The 20215-nt window shown below is 41.4% G+C and overlaps 1 non-coding gene across 1 annotated transcript; it reads left to right on the top strand.

Moving 5' to 3' along the window:
- Window positions 1-4458: 4458 nt before the first annotated feature.
- Window positions 4459-4530, top strand: TRNAS-GGA (transfer RNA serine (anticodon GGA)). The gene has a single exon. It is a non-coding gene; the product is annotated as a tRNA-Ser (tRNA).
- Window positions 4531-20215: the final 15685 nt, after the last annotated feature.

Raw genomic sequence — 20215 nt, 5'->3', positions numbered from 1 at the left:
GTCCCTTGGACTGCAAGGAGATCCAACCAGTCCATTCCAAAGGAGATCAGTCCTGGGATTTCTTTGGAAGGAATGATGCTAAAGCTGAAACTCCAATACTTTGGCCACCTCATGCGAAGAGTTGACTCATTGGAAAAGACTCTGATGCTGGGAGGGATTGGGGGCAGGAGGAGAAGGGGACGACAGAGGATGAGATGGCTGGATGGCATCACCGATTCGATGGACATGAGTCTCAGTGAACTCTGGGAGTTGGTGATGGACAGGGAGGCCTGGCGTGCTGCGATTCATGGGGTTGCAAAGAGTTGAACATGACTGAGCGACTGAACTGAACTGAACTGATCCATTGCCCACTTACCTACTGAAATATTAACACTTTTTTTATTGATTTGTGGGGCTTCTGTGCTCTATTCAAAGCGAATATTTTTATGTAGTCATTTCATTATGCTGTTTGTGTGTGTGGTATTTTCTTTGTATTAGCTAAATAAGAAACTCTCTATACCACAGACATTATGTTTTCTCATTTTTATGTGATTATTAAATTTCTCATATAATTCATTGATCTAGCTGATGTTATTTCAAATAATGAATGGATAGTAAAATATATCAAAATTATTTTTCCAAATAATTCATTTTTTCTTACTTCTTAGGACCATTTAATAAAACAATTTCTTCTTTTCCTAATGATTAGTGATACTACCATCATCATATTCTATATACTAGTTGTACATTCGAAGATGTGTTTCCAGATTTTATATTTTGATCCAGTCATCAGTCTAGTCTAGCATCAATCTGATATTGTTTTAATAATTTTAGTCTTAAATTCGAGATGTTTCTTTTTATTACTGTGGCAAGGTGAGGGATGGCAGTTGCCACAATGTTGGGAAATTGAAGGAACAGACTTTCTGGGGAACCAGACAAGCCAAGGATCACTGGGACAGAGCACATGGTTCCAGTAATCTCAGCATCCCAAAGAGGAGCTATAACCCAGGGCATCACTGGACACACAGCGAGGCTGTGATCTGAAAGGGGTCCTGCTTCCTCTTTCTTTACCAGTTTAGAATGCGAGCAAGACAGCTGCTTTACATATGAATGCGCAGGTTTTCTTCTCTACCATTATATCAAATGGAAAAGAAAAATCATGTAACATGGAATCAACTTCATGTGGACTTCCCTGGAAGTCTAGAGGTTGAGACTCTTCACTTCCACTGCAGGGCTACAGGTTCACTCCGTGTTCGCAGAAGTTCTGCATGCTGTATGATGTGGCAAAAAAAAAAAAAAAAAAGGAAAAATCAACTTAATGTATCTTTTAAAATGAAAGTGAAGTCGTGTCTGACTCTTTTTGACCCCACGGACTGTAGCCTACCAGGCTCCTCCGTCCACGGGATTTTCCAGCCAAGAGCATTGGAGTGGGCTCCCATTTCCTTCTCCAGGGGATCTTCCCAATCCTGGGATCAAATCTGGGTCTCCTGCATAGTAGGCAGATGTTTTACCATCCAAGTGGGGTCAGGAAAGTTCCAGTGTATCTTTTAAAAAAGCAATAATAAATTTCAACTTTCTTGTATTTGAATAAAATTCTTTAATAAACTAATGGATAGCTTTTGGACAGAAAGAACATTTATAACAATATCCAGTCTCATACTCACCTGCTAAAATACATAAAAAATAAAAGTAGAGTTTGAGCATCCCAGTTAGAATTAAAAACAAAACAGGCCTACTCCTGTTCGCCCTTATTCTCTAACACTGTTCTGTAATTTTGAGCCAATGTGATAAAACCTGACATAGAAATAAGGACTATTAGGCTGCCAGTGCCAAAAGTAACATCAATACTTTTAGACTATATTTAGCATCTTCCAAATGTAAAACTGTTTAAAGTCTATCAGAAAACATAAGCAGGTAAACATAGGTAGGTGATTTTGGAAAAAGAAAATAGGAGAAAACAGCAGAAGTATCCATGAATGATAGCTGAAGGTTCAGGTTGTCTGACTGAGCCTTCCAGGACCGGAGACACCTCTCCCACAGATGGAGAGGCTAATTTTTTTCTCATTACTAATTTCTCTGTATTATTTTCCTTTATTCGCTGAAAGTCTACAGTGCATAGGGTCACACAGAGTCAGACACGACTGAAGCAACTTGGCACATATGTAGTTCCAGAAGAGTAGAACCTTAAGGATGAATTCTCTGGGTGAATGGAATTAATTCTGGGTTCTGTGGAATTCATTTTCTGATCTGACTTAAAGTTGTTATGGACCCTGATTCCAATGGGAAGAGGACATTGGTGGCCATGGCATGAGGTGACAAAACACTTATGTAACTTATTGGCTGTTGGGCTGGCAATCAGGTGCCCGGAAAAGGTAAGACTCTGAGCACCAAGCAATTGCTCCCATAGAGCACTCTGGTGAAAACAGGATAATGGGGCTGCTTGCTTGGTCCAGAGTATTGTGGAGACCTTAGGGAAAGGAAATAATGATGTCAGGGCTTTAACTTTGTACTTTAAGGACTCTGTGGGGACCCTGCACGTTTCATGAGTGCCCTAAAGGAAGCCTTTCTCCTGTAGCCAGTGGCCTGTCATTTCTGAAAACCAAACCTGAAGACTAATCTATCAGGTGGCTGAATTACAACTCACATTCATTTCCTAATCTAGCAGGATCTCTTATTTCCAAGTCAGAGTATTGCTTGTGAAGATGTGGTATACTGAATATTGGTTTGGGATAATATGGACAGTTTCATGGGCCTGGAGACCTTGAACCTAGTGCCATGCTGAGCTATTTTGAAGCTTAAAGCAAAAGGATACAGTCATTTATATTGATTTTGTCTTTATTAAAATTTTTGATCTTTTGTTCATCATAGATATTTTGTATCAGCTTTGGTATTTTAAATATTACATTAAAATGTTCTTTATTTTTATTATTGAATTGTTGGTGCCCTCTTAAAGTTTGCACCCAAAGCAGATGCTACACTCTGGTTTCCATCCTTCTTGAACCTCTACAATCTGCCAAGTCTTCTTGATGAGTAAAAGTAGGAGGTTATGATTACCCTTTTAAAGAGGTTAGGCTCTCTTTCCCGGAGGAATCCATAATGACCTCCTTGGAGGCAGCTGCCTTGAAGAGAGGAATGGTGAACTCCCTAGGGACTACCTCCACCACCCTTCACTGTTTCTAGGCCTGTGTGTGCTTAGTCACTCAGTGGTGTCCAACTCTTTGCAACCCCCTGGACTGTAACCCACCAGGCTCCTCTGTCCATGAAATTCTCCAGAGAGGAATATTGCAGTGGGTTGCCATGCTCTTCTCCAGGGGACCTTCCCTACCCAGGGATCAAACTCAGCTCTCCCGCATTGCAGGCAGATTACCGTCTGAGCCACCGGGGAAGCCCCTCTAAACCTATAGCCAAACTCAAACCAGAATTCTAATTGGCCTACCTGGTGAAGACGTCCTAGCTGGCATCATGTCGACTGGACTGGCTTCTCTGTTGATTAGCCAATGTTCATCAGTCATTAAGTATTCAGGCTTTTACCTCAAATATATATAATTAGTTATATTAATATGTTAAAATATTCAACATCCTGTTTTTTAAAATCTACTTGATATATCAATATGATGAATTGTGTGTCTATTTTATTTTGTGTATTTCTATTCTATTTTATTTCTATAGTAATTGTGTTTCTATTTTAATTTGTGGCAGTTTTGGTGCCAGATAGATAGATAGATGGGAGGGGGTGGGGAATTGGTTTTTTTGTGTGTTTTTATGCAGTTCAGCTCAGATAACTTACAATAACTTCTTCAACATCAACTATAGTTTTTCTAGTTTGGAAATATACCTATAAAACTGTCTGGGCCTGGTTATCATAGAAAAAAAATGGAAATAGAGAGCAATATCCAAAGAAAAAGTAAAATTTCCACATCTGGAGATAGCGCTTATGAAAATTGTGTTGTATATTTTACAAAAACTAAGATTACAAAGCATGGGTTGTTTTGGATAAGCCATTTTCCTCATTTTTCACATTAGAGAATCAAAAGAATTATCACCTATTTGAAGGTGGTAAAATGCTTTAAAGATACAGGGGCATATTATCTCGGCTGTGCAGGTAACCAACCAGAGAAGTGAAAACAGATGGATCAGTGGTGAGATTGAAGGGACACTTTCTAACCTGATTTTGCCTCCTTCTGTCAAAATTTTACTTTTAGGATGTGTATCTATTTCTTCTCAAATAACAAAAAAATTATACACATTTTTAAGAAGCCAAGAAAGATTTGTGTATCCCTTTAAAAAGGCACAAGTCAAATATGAAGAAAAGTCTGGGTATGAAGATTTTGAACTTCAGCATTCCACATTTTGTATTAGTATGTGCCACTCTAGAAGGTATCCCAGGAGAAAGCCCGTGGGGATAAATGCTCTTTGTACTTTATTTACAAATTCATTCAACTTATTTTTAGTAACACTGTATCTAATTATAAAAGGGCTTCCCTGGTGGCTCAGAGGTTAAAGCGTCTGCCTGGAATGCAGGAGACCCAGGTTCGATCCCTGGGTTGGGAAGATCTTCTGGAGAAGGAAATGGCAACCCACTCCAGTACTTTTGCCTGGAGAATCCCTTGGAGGGAGGAGCCTGGAAAAGCCAAAGTATAATTGTAGCAAATGTGAAATAAAGAAAACTGTACAGGAAATTGGAGAAGGCAATGGCACTCCACTCCAGTACTCTTGCCTGGAAAATCTTATGGACGGAGGAGCCTGGTAGGCTGCAGTCCATGGGGTTGCGAAGAGTCGGACATGACTGAGCAACTTCACTTTCACCTTTCACTTTCATGCACTGGAGAAGGAAATGGCTACCCACTCCAGTATTCTTGCCTGGAGAATCCCAGGGACGGGGGAGGCTGGTGGGCTGCCGTCTATGGGGTCGCACAGAGTCAGACATGACTGATGTGACTTAGCAGCAGCAGCAATACAGAAAATAGTAACATTGCCTATAAACCCACATCTGGAGCCAGAACATAGCATTTTATTGCATGTTTTAGCAACACTTCCCAGGGGGTGCTAGTGGTAAAGAATCCATCTGCCAATGCAGGAGACACAAAAGATGTGGGTTCCATCCCTGCGAAGGGAAGATCCTCTGGAGAAGGGAGTGGCAGCCCACTCCAGTATTCTTGCCTGAAAAATTCCATCGGCTGAGGAGCCTGGTAGGCTACAGTCCATGGGGCCCCAAAGAGTAGAGCATGAATGAGCACAGCAACAAGGTTACAGAGTGTCTATTATTTTGAATCATCCTTTTTCACATTGTAACACATTTATAACACACTGTGAATGTTTTTCCAATGTTCCCAGTTGCTTTCTTGCATTATCATTTGTCAGTGCTTCCTAGTCTTCCCTCGCTGGATATGCCATAATTCCTTTAGCAAAGTCCCTGTTTCAGTTGTTCTTTGTTGTTATGTCAGGCTCTTGAGATTCATGGCTTGAATTTGCATACTCACTACTGGCGCATTCTTAGCTAACTCACTTAACCTTGAAAACTAAGTGTTCTCTTGTCAAATGCAAGTTATACAGAGCACCTCACGAAGTTTTTACAAGGCTCAAATGAGATGATGTATATAAAAGTCTTAGCATAACACTCGGGCACGTGGTAAGTCCTGAATGAATGCTCGGTTTGTTTCTTTGGTCACTTAGTCGTGTCCAAATCTTTGTGACCCCATGGACTGTAGCCCACCAGGGATTCTCCTGGCAAGAATACTGGAGTGGGTTGCCATTTCCTTCTCCAAGAATCAATGGTAGCTAATTTTATTCAATATATTGGTATGAGCATACATGTAGATAAATTTTTGTGTGCATTTACGATGTCCTGATTAAAATAAAGTTTTAAAGACAAAGTAGCTGAATCAAAGGTATATACATAAAATTGTGTTAGGTATTTCTAAGGTTTCATCAAGGGATATTAACAATATAACACAGATACTTTTGCCTGAGATATGTGAGATAGCTTTTACTCCCCTTGACCAACTTTGGATAAGTCAGAGCTTCTTAAAATTGGCTATTTATATTGGCAAATATAGAATCTTGTTTTAATTTTTGTTTCTTTAATTACCATGAGATTGAACATTTTCATATCTCATAAAATATCACTTATTATTGCTTCTTTGGGGAATTGTTTAGTATTTTGCTCATTTTCCCAATTGACTTGTCAGAACATTTTAAAGAAAACTGCAAAATTCTTGCATAGTCAAATACTAATACTTTTATGGCTTCACCTTTAATCTATATACAGTTTATTGGGTGTTTGGTGTAGGTCAACTTTATGTTTCTAAGTTGTCTGTTGTACCAGGGCCTCTTGCCATGTGGATAAGAGTACACAAGCAAGTCTGAGCAATCAAAATTTTCAGTTCAAGTTTAAAAGTGTAGGAAGAAGTAGAATTAAATTAGTTCACTGAATTTATCAAAAGCACAAAAAATGAGTATATTTCCTTAGGCCTGGGCTTAACTGAAAGCACAGGGGCAAATTTTTTTCATCATTTGGAAACTATTTTCTCAAAATACTGAAATCTAGGAAGTTCAGACACATGAAGAAGTCCTGGGTTTTAGCCTTTCAAGTGAGAAAAAATAAATATAAAACGTAATGCTGCTTCACTTGTTTTTTAATTTCAGAATCAATAGCTTCATCTTAAAGTTATCATATTTCTTGTCAGCTACAAAATTGTGAAGTAAAATCAGTTTTTGCTGGTAAGAATATGGTTGTGGGTGAGCCATAAAGAAACTTCGGTTATGTGGTTCATTATATTCTTATGATCACAGAATCCCTGGTTCTGTCGCTAATTGAAAGAGTAGAATATAAGGCTTCCCTGGTGGTCCAGTGGTCAAGAAATCTGCCTGCCAATGCAGGGGACATGGATTTGTCCTGATCCAAGAAGATTCCACATGCACAGGGCAACTAAGCCCGTGTGCCACCACTACTGAGCCTGCACGCCTAGAGATTGTGCTCCGCGGAAAGAGACACCCATGCAATGAGAAGCCTGTGTACCATAACTGGAAAAAGCCCACATACAGCAATGTAGACTCAACACAGGCAAAAATTTTAAAAAAGAAAAAAGAGTAGAATATATAAGTGTATTTATAAATATACTATTATATGACTATGTATGTGTGTATTATTTTGCCAACAAAGGTACGTCTAGTCAAGGCTATGGTTTTTCCTGTGGTCATGCATGGATGTGAGAGTTGGACTGTGAAGAAAGCTGAGCGCTGAAGAATTGATGCTTTTGAACTGTGGTGTTGGAGAAGACTCTTGAGAGTCCCTTGGTCTGCAAGGAGATCCAACCAGTCCATCCTAAAGGAGACAGGTCCTAGGATTTCTTTGGAAGGAATGATGCTAAAGCTGAAACTCCAGTACTTTGGCCACCTCATGCGAAGAGTTGACTCATTGGAAAAGACTCTGATGCTGGGAGGGATTGGGGGCAGGAGGAGAAGGGGACAACAGAGGATGAGATGGCTGGATGGCATCACCGACTCGATGGACGTGAGTCTGAGTGAACTCCGGGAGTTGGTGATGGACAGGGAGGCCTGGCATGCTCCAACTCATGGGGTCACAAAAAGTCGGACATGACTGAGCAACTGAACTGAACTGATGTGTGTATTTTTTCCAAATATTAAGGATCCTTAATGAAACACCCTTAATTTACAAAGGAAGAAATTGAGGCTAGGACTATAGTTTCTAAATATTTTTTTATTTCACAATCTTAATAAAAATGGGTATGTATATGTATATTTCTGAATCATGTTCATCTTCTACTTATTAAAGTTAATGTATTTTATAAAACACACCACACATAGTAAACTTTCAAATGATGAAATGGAATTGGATCTAACTAGAGATACTGATATTGTTCTTCCTCACCCCAAAACATTATCCCAAGGACATATAAATAACCCCACTTTGAAATAACTAGTTTAAGAATTTAGCTGACTTGTCCACAGTCATGTGAGGTGGGAGAGAAATATAATTGTGGTTTTCTAACTCCAAGTGGCATTTACTGCTACTACATTGACCTTTTCCTTCCAAATATATCCTCAAGTTAGAATTGGGCCAGGATTGACTAGGTTAATAGCTTCCACTCTTGTAAACTCTATACTTAGAAATATCTTATTTCCACAAATAACTGAACTTTAGATTTCAGACTAATATTAAAGGTACACTAGTGCTAACCTAAAATTCCTCCAAACTGACTTTAAGGTTATGTCAAAGGGAAAGTTACAGATTATTAATTTTCTGCCAGTCTTGTCCAACTTTGGCTTAAACCTGCAGTTTATTCTTAGAAAGCGCTTCCTACCCAGACAGAAGGCACTAAAGCAACTTTTAAAATCCTAAAATTATAACACAGAGACATTTCTTACAGAACATAACTTTTGTCTTCTTGCCCTTGAAAAAGAAAAAATGTATTTTCTTAATCCAAATCCACCTACAATTGCAAATAACTTTACCATCTTATAAAGTGAACTTTTGAGATCTATCTAGCTTGATATGACCAGAATTCTCCTAAACTGAATGTTCTAAATTGGAAGCATTTATACTTGAGAATGAGCTAAGGGGGTTCGGGGGAGCGACAAGGTGTAAGTGCGTGGACCATGATTATCTTGACATCTGGATGAGTGTGATTGAATGTTTTCATCAGAACCCCAGGCACAGTGTGTTCTCCTCCTTCTAGCTCAGGATTTCTCAAACCAGGAGTATAGTTAGAGTCTGAGGGCTCTGAGCTCTCTTTAGGGCTTTTGTGTGTACGTGTATTTGTTGGTGTTTGCACATGCTTTCACAGCACAGTTATCAGAACCATATTTGTGAGCTCTGCATATTCTGGACCATCTGAAAGGTCATCTTAAATATCACCAGCTTCCCAGGTGGTTCAATGGTAAAGAAATCCCTGGCCAGTGCAGGAGACATGGGTCTGATCCCTAGGTCAGGAAGATCCCTGGAGAAGGAAATGCAACCCACTCCAGGATCCTTGCTGGGATAATCCCAGGGACAGAGGAGCCTAGTGGGCTACAGTCCACGGGATCACAAAGAGCTGGACATGACTGACTGATTTAGCATGAATGCACACATACATGTGCAACATTAGTGCCTGGATTTGCCTTTGGATTTATGACTGCAGCTAAGAGTGTGTGTGTGTGTGTGTGTGTGTGTGTGTGTGTGTGTGTGTATAACTGAGCCATTTTGCTGTATAGCAGAAATTAAACACATTGTTAAATCAATTATACTCCAATACTTTTTTAAAAAAAATAGCAGAAGACTTATCACAGCCACCAGAAGCCACCTCAGAAGAAGGAAAGAGCCTGTCCCTTTGGTATCCATGTATGATACCAGGGTGGGGTTTCCCAGGTGGCTCAGTGGTAAAGACTCCACTTGCAATGCAGGAGATGTGGGTTTGATCCCTGGGTCACGAAGATTGCCTGGAGAAGGGAACGGCTACTCACTCTGGTATTCTTGCCTGGGAAATCCCAGGGACAGAGGAGCCTGGTGGGCTACAGTCCATGGGGTCGAAAAAGAGTTGGTAATAATTTAGCAACTAAACGACAGTGATACTGGGTAGGGCTCTAACCTGCTTGGGTCATTTTCCGTCCATAGGGCCAGAAAGTTGAGTACTAGGATCGAAATCCAGATCACATGGGCTCTCCTTTGAAGGCTGAGTCACTGAGCTTTGCTGCTTATCCTTGTGTGGAGGTGGGCAAGGAGAGTTATGTAAAAGAAGGGATACTCGGAAGAAAAGAATCAGCCAATGGTCTGTACCACAGGCAAAGGAAACCAGAGCAGACAAATCAGAAGTGATGCATTTGAGCTAAATAAATGCCAGATAGCATTGCAGCAGGGTATATAATTAAAGGTTTCGCAGTAGTTTGAATAAAAAGTGGTAAAACTATGATCTCGTGGCACATGATAGCATGCCAGCTTTAAAAACAACGCCTTTACGGCATCAGTACCATAATATAATCATACTGCTAACGTGACTTTTAGTAGTTCCACTAACACTCTATCAGCATCACATTAAATTAATGTTTGCTCGATTTATTTGTTGATTTGTTGGTTTTTACTGGATTTTCTGTATTTAATCAGTAAACATTTTGATTTATTAATATATTTGTTAGGTAATTGCATGGCTACCCACCCCAGTATTCTTGCCTGGAGAATCGCATGGACAGAGGAGCCTGATAAGCTATAGTCCGTAGAGTTGCAATGAGTCAGAAACAACTGCTGCTGCTGCTAAGTCGCTTCAATCATGTCCAACTCTTAGTGACCCCATAGATGGCAGCCCACCAGGCTCCTCCGTCTCTGGGATTCTCCAGGCAAGAACACTGGAGTGGGTTGCCATTGCCTTCTCCTCAGACACAACTGAGTGACTAACAATTTCACTTTCTTTCATAGGCAATTGCATACATGGTTTATGGCTTATGCATTTTGCCAACATTATAGTAAAAAAAAATTTTAACCAATACTATGCCTGACTATTCTTTCTATATAAGAGAATCCATACAATATTTAGTTTCGAGAAGCCTTGCTAACTTATCCATTTCATCTGAGATCCACTGTCTTTTTCAAGGCTAAACACTATAATTCCCTCAATCTTCTTTCATATGATGAGATTTCTGAGTTCCTTTGGACTCAGGATTCCCAAATGGGGGGTGGTGCTCTTTGGAGGTATATTAGAATCATCCAAGGGGCCTTGTCCAGCCCTAAAGATGCCCCTAGCATTCTGAAATGGCCTTTTAGGAGGTACATTCTCCAAAAGGATGTTGAGAATGACTGCCACAGTAATCTGCATTCACAATGAACTATCTGATGTTCCTCAAGAGTACCAGGATGGAAAGCAGGGCAAGTATCTTGGCTTTTGAATGCCAACCCCCCTACATATAGCTCCCAGAACTGAACACAATGGTCTAGGTATGGTTTAGTTGCTAGAAGGCAGAAAAGCACTTGAGTTGAATCTATTTTTACTCATCGCATCCCTGGTTCTCAGTTCTGTCTCTCCATTCACTTTGAATCTCCAGATATTGACCATGGTGGACAGGGAGTGGGATGTCCAGATCTTCCTCGAAGGAAGGACTTGCTGCCCAGCAGCCAGCTCATGTAGTCTGTCGCAGAGCCTGTCTGGCCTGAGGACTATGGCTTTCCTTGGATATCCTGCCCTTAGTGACCATTTTGACCAGCCAGAGACACTGTGAGGGACGGTCCATGAGTTGGAGCCCCCTGGCAAGTCAGCCAAAGGAAATCCAAAAAAGAGAGGATACATGTATGTGTATAGCTGATTCACTTTGCTGTGCAGAAGAAACTAATGCAACACTGCAAAGCAACTATACTCCAATCACAATTAATTTAAATAAGATTCACTGGATCTTCATCACGGTTCACACCTTCCTCTGCCCCTGCCGGCTTCCTTTGTTATGGACTGTTTGTGTCCCCCTCCCTCCATTCATATGTTGAAACCTCATTCCCAGAGGGGTGGTCTTAGGAGGTGGGCCTTTGGGAAGTTTTGGGTCGAGGGCAAACTCCTCAGGAATGGGATTAGTGCTCTCATAAAAGAGACCCCAGAGAGCTCCCCCATCTCTGCCACCATGTGAAGACACAGGGAGACGACGGCCATGTATGAACAAGGAAGGGGATTTTCCCCAGGCAATGAATCTGTTGGCAGCTTGACCTTGGACTTCCAGTCTCCAGAACCGTAAGAAATGAATGTCTGCTGTTCATAAGCCACCCAGTGTCTTGTGTTCTGTTTTAGCAACAGAAGCAGCATAGACATGCCCCCTCCCTCTCACATGCTTGATGTCACATAAACACCTTGCACCCCTAACTCCCCCTCAGTGCCTGCGCCTGGGGACTGACCACGCTCTCCTGGCTGCCTCGCTGTGTGCTGACCCTGCCTGGACGCCTAGACAGCCCTGCTACTTCCTTCTCAGCCCGATGTGCTTCGTTGAGATACTTTACTCTGCTCAAGGATTCCCAGAAGCAGATCTCTGGGATATGGAGAGATCAAGAGCATTTTCAGATGAGCAGACTCATAATACCCTACATCTATGGAGTGCTTATTATGAGGTGAGTACTGTTTTAAATTTACACTTTGTGTGAATTAACAGGGCTTTCCTGGTTCAGTGGTAAATAATCCATCTGCCAATGCAGGAGACTCAAGAGACTCAGGTTCAATCCCTGGGTTGGGAAGATCCCCTGGAGAAGGAAATGGCAACCCACTCCAGTACTCTTGCCTGGAGAATCCCAGGCAGGGAGGAGCCTGACAGGCTACAGTCCGTGAGGTCGTAGAGTCAGACATGACTGAACAACTGAGCACACACACATGTGACTTAATTCATCACAACCCTATTGTTAATACTATTATTACTCCAGTTCTTTTAGGTGAGGAAACCGAGGCATAAAAAGTAACCAGACAGTGAGTTGGTAGAGCTAGGGTTTAAATTTAGGCAGTCTTGCTTCAGAGTCCACAATACTGATCACCGTGTCAGTGTTCCCATCTTCGAGGTGCACCAGTATCATACGGAGGACTGCCCCTCGTATGGTTTTTGATGAGGCAGATCCCAGGTGGGACTGGAATGTTTGCATCCCCAGCAAGTTTCCAGGTGACGATGCTGATGATGCTGTTCAGGGACTCCACTGTGCTTCATGAAACGACCTCCTAAGTGAAATAACAACTGCTGTCACTGGGGGTATAGCATAGCTTTCCACATGATAAACAAGAGTTTCCAAATATAATAAGCTTGCAGAACACTAGCTAGATAATCTTGTTATGGCTTCTCCAATATCATGCATTTCTCATCTTCTCTGTGCCAGGCTTGACTCTGTTACCCATATGTGGTCAAGTACCTATGGTGACAGGACCCTGACTACAAACCCAGTGTTGGTTTTCTTGGGTATTAATACGAGCCTAGAATGGATAGATAAAGGATAATATACTGAAGTGTGCTTAGACTTAGACTTTAAAAAAAAGGAAGAACAGCTATTATTAGCTCAGCCAATAATAGTAAGGCCCCCAAATTCACAGCATAACCCCAAAGGTAGTATTTCAGAAATTTTGCTAAGCAGGTTGTGTGAAAGCACATCTATTTTAAAAACAGCAATATGAATGTGATACTTTCGAATCTTGGAAACAATAAGATGATGTGATAGATTGTTTTTTAAATGTGAATCTTTTATTTGTTCAATAATGCATTGAGTTAATATTTAGTAAGTATCCGCAAGTCTATGGCATAGCCTTTGCCAAATTATATATCATTATAATTGTTGTAATAATAACCACTATTTTTTTTTAAATTGTACTCACTTTCTTGGGGAATTGAAATCCTTTCCAAACTTTAGGTCATTGGTTTTCACATCATCTTCATAAGTAAGATGATCTTGTGTGCTATTATGTCCTGTGTGTACCCCAGAAAGCTAAGGACCAGAGCGTCAGCACTGCCTCCAGGCAAAACTACATTGGAACCACAAGTAAAATGCAATCTTGGACTCTTACTCTGCCAGACAATTTTCTATCTCTGGAGAATTATTTTCCCTAAGTTTTCATGGTAAAATACTTATCTCTAATTTTACTTTTTTAAAACAGAAAAAAAGAATTCTACAGGATAGTTTTAAAAATTAATATGTTTGGCTCTCCCATGATTCTAGACAGGAAATCTGCTGCATGTACCTCAAGTCCCAAGAGGGGAGCTCTACTTTGCCCTCTATAGGGTTCTGTAATTTATAGCCTCTGGGAAGTAATATTCCAGGTTAAGAGAGAACTGCAAGGAAGTAAAAAGTGGGAATACATATGCATTCATGATATTGTAATATTACTATTATTTTTACTTAACTTGTGGGCAGATGGAATATCTTTGCCTTTTTAAAAAGACTATGATCTCCTAAGAACTGTTGTTATATACCTACAATTGTCTATTTATCTCTCATTTTATTGGAGGTTTAACAAGTCCAGTTAGACAAGAAAAAGTTAAAAGTACAAGGCTTAGAAAGGGAGTAACAAAAATATTACTTTTGTAGATGATATTACTTTATACTAATAAAAAATAAATTTTTAGAATTGGTAAGAGAGTTTAGCAAGTCTTATTGAATATAAAATCAATATTCAAAAACCAGTTGGATTTCCACATATCAGCAACAGTTAAAAGCACAGCTTATTAAAAGAAAGTATTAATATTTATAATAGAAACAAATAAATAAGGGGCTTAGAAATAAATTTGAGAAAAGCTGTGAAGGGTACTTATGGAGAATCATTGAGACATTAAAGAAAGCCTACATAAATGGAGAGATAAAGCATGCTATTAAATGGAAAGATTCTGTAAAGTTGAGATCTCACGACTTCTTCCCAAGCTGATGCAGATACTCCAATAAAAATCTCCACAGTGCTTTTCCAGGGACTTAAATCAACTCTGAAATATTTGTGCAAGAGAGAAGCCCAAAATCAGAGAAGGCATTTAAAGAAACATTCATTTGTTTTTTTAGCTGCACTGGGTCTTAGTTGAGGCATGTAAACTCAATTCACCACATGGCACCTAGTTCTCTGACCAAGGATTGAACCTGGGCCCCCTGAATAGGGAGTGTGGAGTCTTAGCAAGGGACCACCAAAGAAATCCCAAGAAAGCATTCTAGTAAGAAGGAAAAAAAAAATGGAATTTTCCCTACTGGATAGTAAAAAAAAATTTTTTAGGAAGTTATAGTAATTAAGACAGTATTGGTACCAACACGACAGCTCAAAATAAATTACAAAACAGAGTAGAAAATTAAGAACCAGAACTTTGAGTGCAATAAAATGATATATGACAGAAAGCATTACAAGTTTGCGGGGGAAAGAATGGACTTTTAAATAAATGACACTAGAACAACCAGCTATAAGGAAATAAAATTTGATCCCTATTTTACACTAAACACAAAGATCACTTCTAGGTATTACCATGTGTGAAAGTCAACACTTAAAACATTTAAAAAGAAAAAATAGCATAAAATATCTATGACCTCAGAGTAGAGATTTATTATAAAAGACACAGAAATCACTAATAAAAATGTAAGGAATGATAAATGTGATTATATTTTAATTGAGAACAAATGTCCATAAAAGTTTACTATAAAGAAAGTTAAAACATAATCTATAAACTGAAAATATTACAAACACACACATGCAGACATACACATAAACACATACATGTTTATAAAAAACTCTCATAAATTAACAGGAAAAAGAAAACCTGTAGGAAGATAGTCAAAAGGATAGACAAAGATAATAAATAAACCGCAAGTTGTTAGTTTCCTTAAGTAATCAGAAAAATGCAAATTAGAAACAAATGATACCATTTTTTATCTATAGCACTAGCAAAAAATAAAAATATTGATACTATCTGAAGCTGGTGAGAGTGTCAATTGATATGGCCCTTTTGAATAATAATTCTGGCATATTTCTTTAAAAGATGATATTATTTACAAAACTGAAGCAGATTCATAGATAGAGAAAACAAATTTATGGCTTCCCTGGTAGCTCAGCTGGTAAAGAATCTGCCCGCAATGCCGGAGACCTGGATTTGATCCCTGGGTTGGGAAGATCCCTTGGAGAAGAGAAGGGCTATCCATTCCAGTATTCTTGCCTGGAGAATTCCATGGACAGAAGAGCCTGGCAGGCTACAGTCTATGGGGTCGCAAAAAGTTGAACATGACTGAGCGACTTTTACTTTCACTTTCTTTCAAAGGGAAAAGGGAAGAGAGAGATAAATTAGGAATTTGGGATTAAGAGATATACACTACTATATACAAAATAAATAAAGACCTACAGTATAGGACACAGGGAACTATTAGGTTGGTGAAAAAGTAATTGCAGTTTCAGACCATCAATTTTAAATCATTATAACTAAGTTCAAACATCTTTATTAATCAAAATAGGAACCATTACAATCAACATATTTTTGCCAACAAGAAATACGTTTGTTTATTCCTATGGCAAGAAAATCCATCCTTTGGGATTTGATGAACTTTTGGAAAACATTTTCTGCCTTGTTCTGGTTGTGGAATCGTTTTCCCTGAAAAAAGTTGTCAAGATGCCTGAAGAAGTGGTAGTCAGTTGGTGAGGGGTTAGGTGAATATGGCAGATGAGGCAAAACTTCATAGCCCATTTCGTTCAACTTTTGAAGCACTGGTTGTGCGATGTGCAGTTGGGCATTGTTGTGCAAAAGAATTGGGCCCTTCGTGTTGACCAATGCTGGCTGCAGGCATTGCAGTTTACAGTGCATCTCATCGATTTACTGAGCATACTTCTCAGATGTAATGGTTCCACCAGAATTCAAAAAGCTATAGTGGATCAGACTGGCAGCTGACCAACAAACTGAACATGACCTTTTTCTGGTGCAAGCCTGGCTTTGGGAAGAGTTTTGGGGCTTCTTCTTGGTACAACCACTGAGCTAGTCATTCCAGGTTGTCTAGAAAGTCCACTTTTCATCGCACATCACAGTCTGATCAAGAACGGGTTTGTTGAAGATGGCAGAGGAGTAGGTGGACGTGGAGTACATCTCTCCATGGATAGATCAGGAATACACCTTCAGACACAGAAGTGCATGCAGAACACCAGCTCTGACCAGAGGAAAAGAATATATAAACCCACGCAAAACTTGGTAGGAAGATGAAACTAGGGGGAAATAACAGGAGTGTTAGTAGGACTGGACCTGCCCTCAGTGGGTGGGGAACCGAAGCAGGGGTCCCATCCCCACATCAGGGCAATTGTCTGAGTCACAGGAGAAACATTTAAGGCTGGGAGTGAAACAGACGACCTGTGGCAGCCTAAATGGAATGAGAATCAGGCAGTCCTTGCTGCAGCCATACATACCCTGAATAGGGACACAGGCCCCCTGGAAGGCACAAGGGCTGGGAACTGGAGTTTAGGGATGTGGAGCAATCCCAGGGTGAGGGCTGCTATTGACTATGGAGAGACGGTTTGAGGGGATGTGAGGGAGGAGATTGCGGTGAGAAATGCTGGAGGAGGAAAGCCAGGCAGCCATGGAAGCCAGGCGATGCTGCTGAGTCACGCGCAGGGGGTGGAGCTACCACCACAGCCTCTCTCTCCCCATATGCCAGCATCAAGCAGCTGAACAATAGAGAGGCTGGCCCATCAAACATCAGAGTAGGACCCCACCCAGGGGGGCCTCCCTATGGACCTGATGCACCAAACAACAGAGAAGGACCCCAGGCAAGGGAGCCCTCTAAATGCCTGAATGGGTGGAGCTACGGAGAAAGACTGGCCAAAGAGGCCTTCTGATTGCCAGCTACAAGAGGCTCGAAAAAAGACCCTGATAGGGCCATAATTCCTGCGGTGGAGGCAGCCCATGTCCCTGCACACGTGGCGCCACCAGGGTCCCTGCAAGCCAAGCAGCTGCGTCACCTTCACACTCAACTCTAACTAGGGCAGAGCTGCCACAGGCAAAAAAAAGACTTGTGGTCTATGTGGGCAGTGTCACTTCAGTCGTGTCCAACTCTTTGCGACCCTGTAGTCTGTGGCCTGCCAGGCTTCTCTGTCAGGGGGTCTCTCCAGGCAAGAATACAGGAATGATTTGGCCAGTACTGGTTGCCATATCCTTCTAGAGCGCTAAATTCCTGCTGCACTAGCTGCCAACCCCCCTGAGTACCTGGTGCTGCCAGAACCCCTGTGACCCAAGCAGCTGTACCAGCTCCACCCCTGGCCCTCACAGGGGCAAACCCAAGCCCTCCAGGGCAGCCTCAGAAGCAAACCCCAGTGGACAACCCACATGTAGAGGTGGAAATAAAACCACAGTTGAAACTCAGAGGCATCATGCTAAGAAAGAAGACCCAAAACCTTTCCAACCAGCTATACAAGCTGCTCTTTACAACATCGGACCTTGCTTCTATCACCAGTCACATCCACAGCTGGGTATTGTTTTTGCTTTGGCTCCATCCCTTCATTTTTTCTGGAGTTATTTCTCCACTGACCTCCAGTGGCATATTGAACACCTACTGACCTGGGGAGTTCCTCTTTCAGTATCCTATCATTTTGCCTTTTCATACTGTTCATGGGGTTCTCAAGGCAAGAATACTAACGTGGTTTGCCATGCCCTTCTCCAGTGGACCACATTTTGTCAGACCTCTCCATCATGACCCACCCGTCTTGGGTTACCCCACAGGGCATGGCTTAGTTTCACTGAGTTAGACAAGGCTGTGGTCCGTGTGATTAGACTGACTAGTTTTCTGTGATTATGGGTTCAGTGTGCTGCCCTCTGAGGTACTCTTGCAACACCTACCATCTTACTTGGGTTTCTCTTACCTTGGGTGTGGGATATCTCTTCACGGCTGCTCCAGCAAAGCACAGCCGCTGCTCCTTGCCTTGGACGAGGGGTATCTCCTCACCGCCGCCAGCCTGACCCTGAACATTGCGTAGCTCCTCTCAGCCTTCCTGTGCCCATGAAGCCACCGCTCCTTGGACATGGGGTTGCTCCTCTTGGTCGCCGCCCCTGACCTCGGGCGTGGGGTAGTTCCTCCCGGCCGCCGCCCCTGACCTTGGACGTAGGGTAGCTCTTCACGGCCGCTCCTGCGCCATCGCAGCCTGGCACTCTCAGCCGCCGCCCTTGACTTCGGATCCAGGGTAGGCTCCTCTTGGCTGCTGCACCTGATCTTGGACGTGGGGTAGCTCCTCCCGGCCGCACTTCTGTGAGGTCCATCCCAGCCTGCATGCTTCCGCCATGTGGTCTGTCTCAGCCGGTCTGTGAATCAAGGCAAATTGGAAGTGGTCAAACAGGAAATGGCAAGAGTGAATGTCGACATTCTAGGAATCAGTGAACTAAAATGGACTGGAATGGGTGAATTTAACTCAGATGATTATTATAGCTACTGCTGTGGGCAGGAATCCCTTAGAAGAAATGGAGTAGCCATCATGGTCAACAAAAGAGTCTGAAATGCAGTACTTGGATGCAATCTCAAAAACGACAGAATGATCTCTATTCATTTCCAGGCAAGCCATTCAAAATCACAGTAATCCAGTCTATGGCCCAACCAGTAATGCTGAAAAAGCTGAAGTTGAATGGTTCTAAGAAGACCTACAAGACCTTTTAGAACTAACACCGAAAAAAGATGTCCTTTTCATTATAGGGGACTGGAACACAAAAGCAGGAAGTCAAGAAACACCTGGGGTAACAGGCAAATTTGGCCTTGGAATACAGAATGAAGCAGGGCAAAGACTAATAAGAGTTTTGCCAAGAGAACGTACGGGTCACAGCAAACACCTCTTCCAACAACACAAGAGAAGACTCTGAACATGGACATCACCAGATGGTCAACATAGAAATCAGATTGATTAAATTTTTGCAGCAAAAGATGGAGAAGCTCTATACAGTCAGCAAAAACAAGACCAGGAGCTGACTGTGGCTCAGATCATGAACTCCTTATTGCCAAATTCAGACTGAAATTGAAGAAAGTAGGGGAAACCACTAGACCATTTAGGTATGACCTAAATCAAATCCCTTATGATTATACAGTGGAAGTGAGAAACAGATTTAAGGGACTAGATCTGATAGACACAGTGCCTGATGAACTATGGATGGAGGTTCATGGCATTGTACAGGAGACAGGGATCAAGACCATCCCATGGAAAAGAAATGCAAAAAAGCAAAATGGCTGTCTGAGGAGGCCTTACAAATAGCTGTGAAAAGAAGAGAAGTGAAAGCAAAGGAGAAAAGGAAAGATATAAGCATCTGAATGCAGAGTTCCAAAGAATAACAAGAAGAGATAAGAAAGCCTTCCTCAGCGATCAGTGCAAAGAAATAGAGGAAAACAACAGAATGGGAAGGACTAGAGATCTCTTCAAGAAAATTAGAGATACCAAGGGAACATTTCATGCAAAGATGGACTCGATAAAGGACAGAAATGGTATGGACCTAACAGAAGCAGAAGATATTAAGAAGAGGTGGCAAGAATACACAGAAGAACTGTACAAAAAGATCTTCATGACCCAGATAATCACCATGGTGTGATCACTCACCTAGAGCCAGACATCCTGGAATGTGAAGTCAAGTGGGCCTTAGAAAGCATCACTATGAACAAAGCTAGTGGAGGTGATGGAATTCCAGTTGAGCTATTAAAAATCCTGAAAGATGATGCTGTGAAAGTGCTGCACTCAATATGCCAGCAAATTTGGAAAACTCAGTAGTGGTCACAGGACTGGAAAAGGTCAGTTTTCATTCCAATCCCAAAGGAAGGCAATGCCAAAGA

This window comes from Capricornis sumatraensis, chromosome 10, assembly GCF_032405125.1.
Source record: "Capricornis sumatraensis isolate serow.1 chromosome 10, serow.2, whole genome shotgun sequence".
Taxonomy (NCBI): Eukaryota; Metazoa; Chordata; class Mammalia; order Artiodactyla; family Bovidae; genus Capricornis; species Capricornis sumatraensis.
Note: the sequence above shows the minus strand (reverse complement) of the source record. Positions and strands in the feature narration are given on the sequence as shown.